The following is a 14,502-nucleotide window of genomic DNA, read 5'->3' on the forward strand; positions in this document are numbered from 1 at the left end:
ATAATTGCAAGCTCCAACCAGATCGCTAGTTACTGCAGCTAATTCATAAAGTAATTGATGGCTTGTGGCAGGTGGGTTCTCCTACTCATGTGTCAAAATCACATAAAAATTCTGTTAATGGAATGAACCAGTACTTCTGCAGGCATTGCCAAGGCAGAAATCTAGGAGTGAGCAATATGTACCCTGAACCACTTCCAGTTGTGACTCCGTGAAAGAAAACGCGTAAATTTCCACTACTGCTGTCATGCTGTATTACCTAGGCATATTACTTGGAAGTTTACATTACTGTAGCATACAGAGGCTCCTCATAAGGCTCTCTTGTGTTAGGTGATCAACTGAAAAAAGAGCAAGCTTAATTCACTTTTGCAACATTTGCTCAGCTCTCATATGGCTGAATCCAGGTAAGGAGATAGGAGGACTAGTGTCCTCTCTAGAACATAGAAATTGATGAGATCAGTGCACAGAGACTGCTCAGAACGAGAACTGCTTCTGGAATTTATTAAATCCCTGTACTACCCATGTGATTCTTAACACATGAAGTTCTGTAACTGTATGCCAGAAGGGCTTTCAGTCCTTTGCACAGATTTGGTGCAGAACAGAAGCATCTATCTTTCTGTCTCTCAGATGTATTATATATGCATACACCTTCATAACTGCAAATACATGCACACAGACATATACTCTATGCACTAATACAGAGCAGGAATATCCAAACCTAGGTTGTCTGCTATTTACAACACCACTTAAAAATTTTCCACAACAAAAAATGTGGTATGACACCTCATTATTTTTTCACAACACTTCTGTTTTTTCCCATTAATATTTCACATCTCTACTCACTTGTGGTTTCAAACAGTTTCCATTCCACATAGCCTAACTGTTTTCTAGTCTCCTTCTTCTCTATTCCAAGGATGCTCCTCTAGAAATCAGCAACACAGTTTATATGGATGTATCAAGTTTTACTGGTTTATGATTTCAGTGATTTAAAAATTCTTCCTTTTCATTGCACTTCTGTTAGGAAGGAATTTGACTTGAAATAGGTGCACAGAACCCAGATAAAAACTCCAAAAGCTTTTACTTCAACAACTGATAAAATCCAAATCTGGCAGATATGGGCAGAAAGGAAAACAATTGCAGATAAAACACTTTCCTTCCTCAGTATCCCATGAATGGCTACAGAAACTAAGAAATCACCTGAAAAACAGTGACTGAAAAGTAACTGTATATTTCTGTTATTCTCCAAAGGAGTTCATACTGCAGCGTGCCTGTCAGAACAGCCTGCTGTCACACACCTGATTATGTTATTTGACATTGCTGTTTCATGGTGTAAGCCTACAGTGTTCTGGATGAGGCAGCAGACGACTACTGGTGAAAGAAATGAAGATTAAAACTCCATTTTTTTAACACCTCTTCTAGTTAGTAATGTACAGGAAGAGCACTTTTAGCTTTTGCTTATCAGCAGGTGCATATAGTATCTTCTTTCAGAATGCAGCCTGAATTATGTTGCATAGAAGAAGATTAAAGAGAATCATAGAATCACAAGGCTAGAAACGACCTATAAGATCACCTAGTCCAGCCATCTTCTCATTACCACTGCTACCACAAGCTACTAAACCTACTAAACCATATCTTGCAGAAGATACTCCTAGAAGAGTTTGCTCCTTCTTTACAGACCCATTTATTTGACTGTAATACATAAGCTCTCAACACTACAACTCATAAACTAAAAATCTGGTGTGAAGTTACTTATTTTATCAGTATGTACACCAACGTTTCATTTTCAAACTGCAAGAAAGTTTCCCTTACAACATTCTAATTGACTGAGTAATGAAATCAATAGTCTGATGAAAAATAATAGCCTGTAAATTTTCCTAGCAAAAAGACATTTCCAAATCTATGCAGGTATTTTATTGTATTTATTATATTTAAAAGATGAAATATTGGCTCAGTAAGAGTGGTGAGGCACTGGAATGGGCTGCGCAGGGAGGTGACAGAGTTACCATCCCTGGAAGAGTTTAAGGAAAGGGTAAGTGCAGTGCTTAGGGACATGGTTTATAGTGGGCAATATTGGTGTTAGGTGGATGGCTGGGCAATATGGTTAAGATATGGTTAGGATGTCTTTTCCAACCTTAATGATTCTATGATTCTATGAAATACTGTTTGATTCATGCTGCAATGTTATCTTCTTTCCTTTTTAGTTTGTTTTAATATGCTGACCTGTGCCATATCTAGGATCTACTCGGAAACACTGAGCAAATGTGAAATTACCTGTGTTTGACTTGAGTATTTTACTGAAGTGGAATAAAGAAATCTTACCTTACTAGAGCTTCATTTCTGTTCTCTCACTGAAAAGAGTAAAGAAATCTGTATTAAAGATCTATGTGGTAAAAAGGTACTCTATTTCAGTTTCAATTAACACAAAAGCAGTGGGTGTCTTTTAATATAACAGAAATGAATTTCCATTTTTTTGGAATGTTTATCATTCTCAACGCTTTGGCAGGGAGGCATTTGTTTGTTTGTTTATTTGTTTGCAATCTTTGCTAGCCATTGTTTCTCAACAAGCATTTCAAATATTTGGGAAACAAAAATTCAAACAACTGATCTAGGCAATTCACTGCCTGAACTGCAGGTTAGGCATGTTTTGTAGGTTTATTTTCACTGCAAGCAGAACTTTATGATCAGTATTTGTATCGCTGCTACCTTCATTTAACAGTGAATATTGTTTCTTGTAAGACAAACATTCAAAGCCTGGAAATTGTTTAATTATTTTTTTTTTTAAATAAAGTAGGTTCTGTTCCATCCCAAAATAGGCACCAGTTGTAAAAGAATGAAAACATCAATCCAATTTCATTAACATCTGCTTCAGCTAATCCACTCTAAATGACACATGTGCCAACAGCTTCCCAATGTACATCATGAAATCCCAAAAGAGTAAGCTGTGACACTGTGCTGAAAAAGTTTCAGTATGACTCAGAACAACTGATGAATTTTGAGGCCTGCAAAAATAATACTTCATTTATTTGTGACTTGTTCCATCCTTTACAGCCAATGAGAACTACCTACAGGTATCAACAATATAGGTGGGAATTGGATTCTGGTAACTCTGGAGCAAATAGGAATTTCTGCCACAAATACGTATATACAAGAACTGAATCTCATCATCTGATTTCATTTTCTAAATTAGAACAATGTGCAGCATAAAGTAGAGAACAAAAAGTCGAGTCTAGGAAAATGACCAGTAAATGGTATTTGTAGAAAACAGAGAAAATCATCTAGTGCAAGGGTCTCAGCCTCTGGCACTTGCTATACAGTTCCCTATCCATCAAACAATACATCTGGAATTTCACAGATGAAGGAAAAATATGAAGAGAACTCATTAATCTATGTTAGTGACTAATTCAAAGCTTGGCCTTTAACTATGGGATCTGTGCAATGGTTGAAGATAAAATTCTCAGCTCTACAATCAAAATGCCACTCTGGAGGGAGAAAGAAATGTCAATAATGATGTCTTCTAAGAATGGCTGCTGATCTGTTAATCTAAGGCAAGTAAATCTTAGGTGAATTGTAGAATCCTCCTTCACTAACAGAGTATGTTCAGCCAGTACTTTAAGAGAGACCAAATATGAGCTTATTTCAGAAACAGCAGAGATAAAAAGAAACATTACTGAAGTGCACAAATTCATTAAACACCCATTTTGTGAAAAAGGCATGAAATCTCTGACTTCTAGGAATCAGCTCATCAGAGCTGATGTTTACGAAGTCTGATTTACCACAGCTGAGCATCTGCACATGTATATACCTTTAAAGGAAGAGGAATAACTGCAAGTTCATTTTATCACTTTGTGAAATACATAAAATCTCATAGGTTTAATTTTCTACATCTCTTTCTGATAATCAGCTAGTAAAACATGTAGATTACTTCATGCTTATCAATCTGGCTTCAGGTCACCATTAGAGATAACTTAAGAAAGGTTTTACATACATTACAGGAATAAAGGGACAGGACCAGTAGGTACTGTATCACTGGATAATACATAGGGTTTCAATAGGATTGAATGGGATTTATTACAGCACGAGCCAAGTCCTTCTTACCTTTTCTCACGCAGAACATCCATTGAAGCTAGACAGAGTGCAACTGAGGACATCTTACATCTGATTCATTACTCACCTGTCCCTAAACTACAGTGGTCCACAGCACAAAGTCTACGGGATCAGCACGTGATTTTTTGGGTAGGGAAAGGAATATCTTAAAGAATGGCCCAGAGGTCACAAAGCAGGCCCAGAGGCAAGTCTGAAGAAGACCAGAAGTCACTTTGGACCTGTGACAAGATCCACACCTTCTGAAGCAAAATATTTTTATGCCAGAAACACTTGCAGTGTGGACTGCTTTGAAGCATATTTAAGTTATCCTACTACTATACTATTTTTAGAAGAAGAATGAAATCTTACTCTGGTGAGTTTTATGACACCCAGAAGAAAAAAAATACATTCTAACATGCTTAATGAAAGATTTTGCATAAGATTATCTTATCTGATCTAGTTGCTGATAACAAGGCAACCTATAATGATGCCGTGAGCACCTCCCATCAGGTGTTCTCACGGGTCCCTGGTGGTTGTCAAGAAAAGTGTAGATGTGGTGCTGAGGAGATGGTTCTGTGGGCATGATGGTGATGGGTCGATGCTTAAACTAAATGATCTTTGTGGTCTTTTCCAACCTTAATTATTCTAAGATTCAATTATTCTGTGACCCACTGCCTTCCTAGCTTGATGATGTCAATAGACATTTGACCAAAAAGACCATGCCCTAGAGAAATAAAGGCATGATACTGCTCTTCCTCAGGTAGAAAGGAGCTTCTTTCCACCTTTATATGTTCTTTCTCTATCCAACCAGATAGAACCTTCCACTTAATGTGTCCCAAACCACCCTGGTGTTCCCTGCAGAAGACCTGTAGAGCTTCCTGCCTTATCTGCCCTTGATAGTGTGACAGAAGCCCATGTGGGCTCTCAGCATCCATGTTAAAAATACAACATATCCTGTCAAATGCCTACGCTGCTTTCATACTTAATGACTTGCTTGCTCAGATGAAGGGGAAGATCTCTACCAAAAAAAGACTTTCATTGCAATATTCATATGTCTCTTTTTTTTTAAGTGTGCCAATTTACAGTAAAAACTGTACTTGTTGCCTGTTACCAACTGGATTGACTTCAGATGCACTCTGAAGGGTTTCTAATATACTATCTCAAAAGAAAATCAATAACATGATGTCAAATAAAGCAGATAACAATCCATGCTCAGTGACAAAAGGCTCTATAATTTCAGCAATTCTTCAAAAGATCGACTCCGGTCAAAACTCAGAAAATTAATACTGCCAAACTGACTGAACAGTGGAATTAACATAGAGGAAAAATTCCTTCTTTACGTGAGGAAATACTTCTCCAAGAGAGTGGTCAGGCACTGGAATGGGCTGCCAGGCAGGTGGTAGAGTCACCATCCCTGGAGGTGTACAAGACATGTTTAGATGCTGTACTGAGGGACGTGGTTTAGTGGGAAATATTGGTGATGGGTGGACAGTTGAACTGGATGATCTTAGAAGTCTTTTCCAACCTTGGTGATTCTATGATTCTATGAAAACCTTTGACAGAATGGAGCAGTATGCCTAAAAGGGCTCCTTCTTGTTTCAATCGTTTTTATTTCACCTTTTCTGTTGCATATCCTTGAGTAGATATTGCAAAGCTGAAGCTATGGAAACATTTTACCATTAAGCAAAGCATAGTTTTGATCCCCATAAGGAATACACCCAAACACCTAAAACAAATTCTTTCCAAATGATTCAGCACTTATCCAATACACAGTAGGACAAAAGGCATCCAGGTGCATTTCACAAAATTTAGATATAAATGATATATTCTGCCTAAGTCTTTGAACAGGTATTCATTTATAGGGATAAGGCACTCCTTTTTCTCTTACATATTTATCCTTATCCAACAAAATCCCATTAATCCTATTACAAATTACTGTTAGGCTCCTGAAATCCTTCACAGATCTTTTCAATTACAGAGAAACACCTAGGTAAAAAATTCTTTAGTTACCCAAAGGTACAAGTACAAACTCACCATCACCCCAGACTTTGCTTCAGTTTACTTCTATGGTCCCTGCAGGATGGTTTGATGCTTAGAGCTCCACATGGAGACTGATTGAGCAAAGCATCTACCATTGCCTTTCTCGTGAAATACCCAAGGAAGCCAACTGAGCCTGGAAAAGCCACTGATTTCTCACTCCAAAACAAGAATTGAGGAAGAAAAAAAGAAAGTGGTGGGGGATGAAGAATCCTGAGCAGGAGATAAATTAATTCCCAAAGCCACTCCTTTAAGTTTAGCTTTCAGTTGTATACTTCAAGCAGCTCCCGCCGTGAATTAAAACACTTAAGAGTTAAAAAACAAATGACAACAACAACAACAAAAACCATGGATAATCTCATAGACCTCCCTCAGAAAAGTTCCTCCTCAACAGGCACAGAAAAGTAATGTAATCCTTACTGCCCACTGCTCCTGACTCAAGGCCATTTGATTTCACAGTTCTAACAGTCACAGCAGTTAGCAAGTTGTGCGTCCACTTTGCAGAGAGAAAAGCCATGACTTTGCCAAAGTCTGAACTGTGACAGGCACTTTCATCTCTGAAACTCTACACAACAGTTTGAATCGCTTGGTGTTTCCTCAGTGTGAGTCAGCCTCTGCGGGTATGGGAAGGCAGTAGATGTGCCTGTTTGCACAGCCTGCAACATACAGATGCATCCTGAGAATGTTTACTGCTAGTACAATGCTAATCATAATTACCATGCTGGTATACGTTATCTGCAGGATAAAAGGCTAGAAGAAAGCCCATGTTTAGGTTGGACAGCAAAGACAAGATCATAGCTGGAAGGCAGACAACACATAAAACAGCTCCATGTAAGGCATATGTATAGATTAAAAATTAACCATCGTTGCCAAAAAAACTGAACGCAACCCCACCCGTAGCTATAGATGGTTACACACAATCACCAACTGCAAGAGAAACACACAGTCCCTGTTCTGGCTCCCTAACAGCACAGACAGGTATGAAGCTACCACTTCAAGCTCGTCCCTCTCCCCAAGAAAGAGCTGAACACCAAGCACAAGCCTCTTTCTTCAGTCAGCATTTATTACTGCTTTTGATGACTGGCTGTCACCAAAATGATAGAAGTCAGTGATTTGCAAGCCTGAAGAAGACAACTCTAAGCCAGGTAGCTTATCCTAGTAGTTCAGAGGTGGAATAACAAGGAACCAAAAATGACCACTGCTGTTATCACTGTTACTGTCATTGCCTGAGAGCATCCTAAATAGCTGACATTTTCACAGGTACTTTACTGGTGAAGATATGGAAGTGCAATCCAGGTGCTGTTCAGAAGCTACTGTCCTCTCCAGTATGTGGTGAATCCATGACTGTAAAGTCCATAGTCCTGCTTTCACAGCATTTCAATTACAAATCTCTGTTTTAATGAGGAATTAACAAGATCAAAAGATATTCTGGCTAATAAGCATTCGAGTTCAGTTATAGTAAATTGTATTTATACTATAAATATAAACATCACAATGTTCCTAGACTTCAAAAGGACAAAGATAAATTGATTTATTTTTAGAATAAAAATTGTATTTAAATTAATTCTTTCAAATCCACAAATTTTTCTACTCTTTTTACAAATTCTATTATTTGTGTCACTTAAAAGAAAGGCTAACGTGTTACTCTTAGGCTGGGCTTTCATAAAATTCAACACAGCTAAGCAGATCTCAGAAAAAGGCAGCTGTTCTCTCTTTGCATAACTTAGTCATATGCCATAAAACCAACTCTCTTCTCCTCTGAAAGATACTTTTCCAAGGATGTCATCCCTTAGGGCCCAACCCAGGGCTACCAAAGTTAGGGCCATGATTCACACTGCACTCACTCAGAAACCTTCCATTCAGCCTAGGCTTGAAAACCTCAGCTCAAGAATCCCATTAAGAAATGCACGAAGGTGCTGAAAACAACCCTTTGTGCACATTTTTGAACTGTCAGTGTTCACTGCTTCTCTGAGTACTGCCCCAAATGTCACAGATCTGACTTCAGGCTTTCAATGCAATGCACGACAGTGGTGAAATGTAAAGTTTGAGAGACTGTACGGGTACCAATTCCACATGTATTTAACCGTGCACTGCAGCTACTGGTGGAAGTGGCCACTTCTGAGCCAGGAGGTGCACACAACAGCCTGGGATTCCATCATCAGCTTACTGAAGAGGAACCCAGAGAGCAGACAGGCTGAAACAGCCAGATCACGGTGAGGTGAATTTCATCCTTAGGTTCAAACTAGTTGCCTGATTTTAATCACTGTGAGTTTGGATAAAAATAAACTGCAGCAGAACTAAGACTGGGACCTTCAAAGCCTTGATCGGAAAGCACATACCTTTCTGCTTATAACCACCCCACTGTAATGAGAACAATTAAGGTTGGTTTATTTGTCCTTTGTTTGTCTCCTATGAAATGGCACAATGGAGAAGCCAGAACCTTCAAGAATGAACGTACAGTAAATTCTGCTGCCCAACATCCGCAGCCTGTGCAGGTCACTGCAGAGTCCCGGAATGAAACATGACGTGCCTCACCACAACATCTTCTCCAGGATGCCAGTCCCAATCCAAAACGTTACAAAGCCTAAAGCTTGGCAGCCCCCACCTACTCAATGTGCACTCAGGATATATCGTGTTTCCCACAGCGTTTTTCTAAAAACTAAGTCAGTGGTGACATGCACTCCCTGGAATGGCAGATGATATCCCTGACACCAGTACACTGGAATGCAGCTCTTACAGTAATTCCCATCCAAAATCAAAGCAAAAAAGTATTATGAAAGTAGAGGTTCAATATGTGTTTTTAATAAAAAGGAGAAAAAAAACACAAAGTATGATGAATTAGCCCATAGCACAATAACTGCTTTAGGATCCCAATGAAATTTTGGCTGATAAATTCTTTTTTTCAATTTTCTCTACTGGTATGGCACATGCCTTATTAATTGCCCTGTGTAGCACATGTCCCAGTGCAACTCAGAGCCATGGCCACAGGCTGCGTGACTTGAGCAGGTAACATGTCCCTTCAGCTTTGCTCATAGTTGGGAAGCTACAAAAAAACCCCTAGGACTAAATAAATAAAATGCTAATCTGTCATGTGAAAGCTCAAAGCAAGTTTAAAGTGGAGACCTATTTCTTCTCGTTTATGGCACACTAACGATTTTAAGAAGGCCAGCAATTCTGCTGGGATGTGTTTCTCAAAAGGTACATTGGCTGCCTTTGTAAGAAATAGATAATGAAACAGCCATTTCTCAAAAGTATTTTGGAAAACGTGCCCCTGTGCACAACATACACAGCACACACACACCTGCACTGAATGGCAACTCCACTTAGTCAGCTGCCTAACTTCATTTTTGGATAGCTGGTGGTAAGCACAGCTATGGAGAATAAAATCCTTTGCTAGAGATAACCAACTATGAGTAAATTCAAAATACTGTTTAGTTAAGACTTTCCGGCTAAGCTAACAGGATAAAAGCCTTAAGAAATGATACTTGCTTTATTCTCTGGAGTTAAGCTTAATCACAGTGAAGCTCCGTGTTTTTTCTAAAGGGTGGAACTAAACTAAGCTCTAATTAAGAGACAAACTGACAGATTTAAACATTTGTTTACAAAGTACATAGGCATGCATCAAAACCATTCTGTTGCAATAGTCCTTTGCGTTTATTTCTACCCAAGGAGATGAGGAGAAATTCCATCCAGGCACTCACGTTGAAAACTACAATCACTCACACTGAAAACTTCTAACTGCATGTACAGCAGAAAGAGGGAAAGTGCCAGTTTTCACATCACGGATACTCTGCAAAAAAATTAATTTACATTTCTGTGTTTTTAGAAAGACAATGGTATTGGAATGTTGATTTTTCTTTCCTCCAGCGTATCACAGTAATACCAGCTGCCAGGTTTATGAGGTATTTGCAGCTGTAACTCAACAGACAAATCCCTTGTTACTAATAAACAGTGGGGATTTACAAAGCCGTAATTACACTGACAGGGTTTATGCGCAAGGGTGTATTAAAGGAAATGTTATAAGCAAAATCATATCTTATAGAAATCCTCTGAGAATTATCATCATTTATGCTACAGACCCTTCTATGACATTGCCATAAAAGGGGTTTTCAGTGCGTGTCATCCTTTAAAGGATGCCTGCAGGCTCTTCCAATGTCTGTTAAGCAGGCTGGATTCGATACCGTGTACCTGTTTCAGTTAGCACTAAGTGACAGCAGAGCAGAGCAAACTTTCAAATCACAAAGTCAAGACAGTCTTAGAATACAGAATCATTAAGGTTGGAAAAGACCACTAAGACCATCTAGCCCAGCCGTGATGCATCCCCACCATGCCCACTAACCAAGTCCCTCAGTGCCATATCCCCATGGTTCTTGAACACCTCCAGGAAAGGTGACTTCACCATGTCCCTGGGCAGCCTGTGCCAGTGTCTCACCATACTTTCTGAGATGAAATTTTTCCAAATATCCAACTTGAGCCTCCTCTGGCACGACATAAAGCCATTATTTCTCATTCCATCCCAGTTACCTGGGAGAAGAAGCTGGCCTCCACCTTGCCACAATCTCCTTTCACATCATGGTCATTGTAGAGAGTGATAAGGTCTCTCCTGAGTCTCCTCCTCTCCAGAAATCTTACGAAATTTTAATAAAGTTACACTGAAATCCTTTTGATCCTACTGGCTTACTCCTAAAATTACTAAAAACAGAAGAATTTGACTGTCATTCAAGAAACAATATACTAACCTGAAGTCACTTCCCCAAACCTCAGTGATTCATCGCCATAGTTCAACTTTTGTAAATAATTAATTGCTGGGAGGCAATATCATGAAGACTTAGGCACGAGATTTTTACCCTTCAACACCCAAAATAATTGCTAATACTATATGTGATAAAAAAAAGTCCACCAGCTGATGATTAATTGCTTGGATGCAGAGAGTCACAACAGCAGTCAGAAAGTAAGCAGAAATTCAGTTCCAATGCAACAGATGCCAAATACTCTGAGTAATGTGTCCTACTAGAATGGCTTTTTAAAATAATTTTTTACTTCTGGCATAGATCCCTGAGCTGGACAGGCATGCACGAAGGCAGTGCAATGGGAAGCTGCAGGAAGAAGTGAAAAGGATGAGCAAGTGTAACAAACCACAGCACATAGGGGCAAGTGATCTGCATTTGCAGGCAGGGGAAGTGGGCAGCATCAACCTCCAGCCTCCTTCCAGCTCAACATGAAGCTGATGGGAAGAGGAGATTCTCATAACACACTAGTACAGAAAAGGGGCAGAGAAGCAACTGGAGAAAATATGGGGGAGGCATCCACAGGGAATGTTAGACACAAAATAACATATTTTTTTATTTCTCTAATTTGTTCAGAAAAGGTTCTCATACGATGTTTTGCTTCTTTTATAAGGAAGGAATTTTGTTCAGCAAATGCATCAGAAGAACAATATGACAAAGCAGCTGAATGTTACAGTTTAATTTCAACAGTGCAGAGATCCACATTTTTAATTTACAAACCAGAAGAGCTTTTCTTTCATACAACATTTCAATATTTTTTTTTTAATTTCAGGCTTAATTTAAAACATTGGTATTTGGGCTGGTTCATAAGGACTATGTAATGGAAAAACCCTATAACTTATCTGAATCATTATTTTATTTTGTCCTACTGTGGTTCCAATAGTTCATCATTAATTAGATCCAGTAACAACATCTCATTGTGCAGAAGACATATACTCTGTTTTAATCAAAATCTTGGACTGCATTTTGGATGGCATCTTTAGCAACTTGGACAGAATATTTGGTGGTTTCCTCACCGATGAAGAATCAAAACAATTAACCATGAACATGTCTTCCACTGAATGCTGACAGCTATAATCAGGTTATTCTGATGAACTTCTACATAGTACAAGGAATTATTTTAGATTTCTTTGTATTTTTTACATAATTTCTTCCTTCAAAACAATAATGAACTGTAAGCCTGTCACACAGGATGTATCCATGGTGAACTCCTAAATCATTTTTGAATTATTCATTTTATGCTATCTTGAAAGACATACTGTAAACACAGAAGATGACTGTATTGGCCCCATCTACTTGAAACCACATCTTTTCCTTTATGATTTTCAAAAGATTTGTAACCATTATTTTAGCACTGCAGAGAAATAGCGTTTCTGAATGAAACATGCCAACAAGACAATGCTTAAGGACTGCCCTATAGCTGCTCTTTGGTGACAATGTACAGATCCAGGTTATCTTGAGACATATTTACTGATGACATGACAAGAGAAATGTCTCCTTGGCAGAAATAAACACTGCTCTGCTTTTCCCTGTTGATACATAAATTGCTGTTTAATGACAATCATGGTTGCTGTGCTGCTGTTCTGAGAACTTTCCTGAGGTTTTATGTATTGCTCCGAAAGTAACACCTTCCTTTTATTGTCATGGAAACTACAACAGATACGAAGAGCACAATAACATTATTTGATAGAACAAATTCCCAGCTACAAAACATTATTTTTCAGGGCAGTCACCACCACTAGCTATGCATTTTGGCCAGCCACGAACAAGAGCCTGCATGCCGCACTCATAAAAACGTGCAGCAGTGGAGGAGATCCACTGTCGCTGCTGCAGCTGCTGAAACGCATCACCCACCACCTCACTGTGCTCACATCCACTGCCTGGTCTTCAGGAAAGTTCAGCGCTGGTGAAGTCCAGTGCTGGTGAATGTCAATGGGCGCCATCTTTTCCACACAGAGGAACTCAGCGCCACACCTCTGCTTCATCCGTATTCCACGTCACCACTGTGTCCCACTGCCCCTCTGCTGCCGTCAGTCACACAGCGACAGAATGGAACGGAATACTGTTGGGGAGGTTCAACCTCTACACCATACCACCAAGTGACATCGTGGGCCAACATAATAAAACAGGAGGTGCTACTTTCCATACAGCCCTACATGTTGCTCCCTGAGATGTACCCATTCCTCACACACTACTCTATTAGCATCCTTCCTCTTGCCTCCTCCCCTGCTGAATCTGCTGCTTCATGATCATGTGTAGCAGTGCCACCACTGACAGCCAAAGGAGGAAGAGCCACTACATCACTCAGTGCTGCCAGGCCTGCAGCCAGAATTGTCTGGAGTTTGGGAAACCAAGACCACAATAGCTTATGGCTGTGCAACTACACCATCTGTCAGACTGGATCATAAAAATGAGCTACATCTAATACACTGCCTAGCCATCAGTTACTCCTTTTGGCCTTCCCTGTATAACAATACAGACAGTAATGTAGTTGTTTTATAATGAAATACATAATAAGCTATAACACAATCACATCACATTGTGTTATGTAATTACAAGTATATGCACACATTTGTTTGTTTTTAATCTTTTTCAAATAATGAAAAGCATTCAACCACAGTCTGAAATTAAACCCAATAAGCTATATTTGCACATATCGTTAACAGTAGTGATTTTGGATGTCTGGGCATTTCACTGACAAACCAAAATATCTGTAGAAGAACCCTGTTTCCAGTAAGAACTGAATACCATCTTTCAGATGTTTTAGGTTATGCACTGTAAGATGGACTCGGGCCAAGTCATGACTCACTTTCAAAAATGTGAGATCCCGTATTTGGTGCTGAAAAACAGCAAAATAAAGTAATCCTGTAACTGTTATCAGAGTGGCATCATAATTCAGAGAAAAGGAAAAGCCCACTTTCCTTGCTCATTTTCCCTGAAACAAAACAAAATGACAGAAAAGATTTTCCCGACAAGGTAGGAAAGAAGTGAAGACGCAAACAGTAACATAAAAAACCAAGCCTCTGCCTTACTTAGGGAAACATTACAGATTTCTCACAATTAAATACTTTCTGCCTGTATTTTAGAAGAAAAAAAAGAAAAAAAAAAGCAAAACAGCAGTAATAAAAGCTCATCTACTTTTCAACAAGGTGGTACATATGCCTCATCGAGCACTGTGCCTCCGGGAGTTCAAAGCAAATATATTTTTACCACTGCATATCAATGCTGAGGGTCAAAATCTCTAAAGAGTACCCAGCAGTAGTATCACAAGGTGCAGTGTGTGCCATGAGAGGCTTCAAGGACTGACATTTCAAAACTCACCTTCTGCACTGCTCGAGTCTGCTTTCGTTGCACAGCACCAAATTTGCACTGATGCTCAAAGTAAAAAGGAAAAGCAGAGACCAAGAGGAAAGCAATACACATTTATGACTATATTAGTAATTTCCAGTGAATATCCTAAGTGACTGACAGTCATAGGCTTTCTGAAAACAAAAAAAGATATCAAGATGGCTGAAATTGGGTTGGTTTAATGCTACAGCACAGAAGACAGCAACTCTATATGCCACTACAGCAAAAAAATAAATTGCTTTTAATAGAC

At 39.1% G+C, this 14,502-nt stretch overlaps 1 protein-coding gene across 5 annotated transcripts in view; it reads right to left on the bottom strand.

Moving 5' to 3' along the window:
• Positions 1 to 14,502, bottom strand: part of THRB (thyroid hormone receptor beta) — a 167,742-nt gene that overhangs the window by 123,361 nt on the left and 29,879 nt on the right. Inside the window, exon 3 of one of the 5 annotated variants that reach the window (XM_052692243.1) lies at positions 2,317 to 2,345. The exons of 3 other annotated variants lie outside the window; for them this stretch is intronic. The gene's annotated coding sequence lies outside the window, so the exon portion shown is untranslated. Of the gene's footprint in view, positions 1 to 840; positions 896 to 2,316; positions 2,346 to 14,502 lie in introns of those variants that run through there. One more of the 5 variants, XM_052692244.1, reaches the window with a different exon arrangement.

Source organism: Tympanuchus pallidicinctus, unplaced genomic scaffold (assembly GCF_026119805.1).
Source record: "Tympanuchus pallidicinctus isolate F22 unplaced genomic scaffold, pur_lepc_1.0 scaffold3, whole genome shotgun sequence".
NCBI classification, from domain to species: domain Eukaryota; kingdom Metazoa; phylum Chordata; class Aves; order Galliformes; family Phasianidae; genus Tympanuchus; species Tympanuchus pallidicinctus.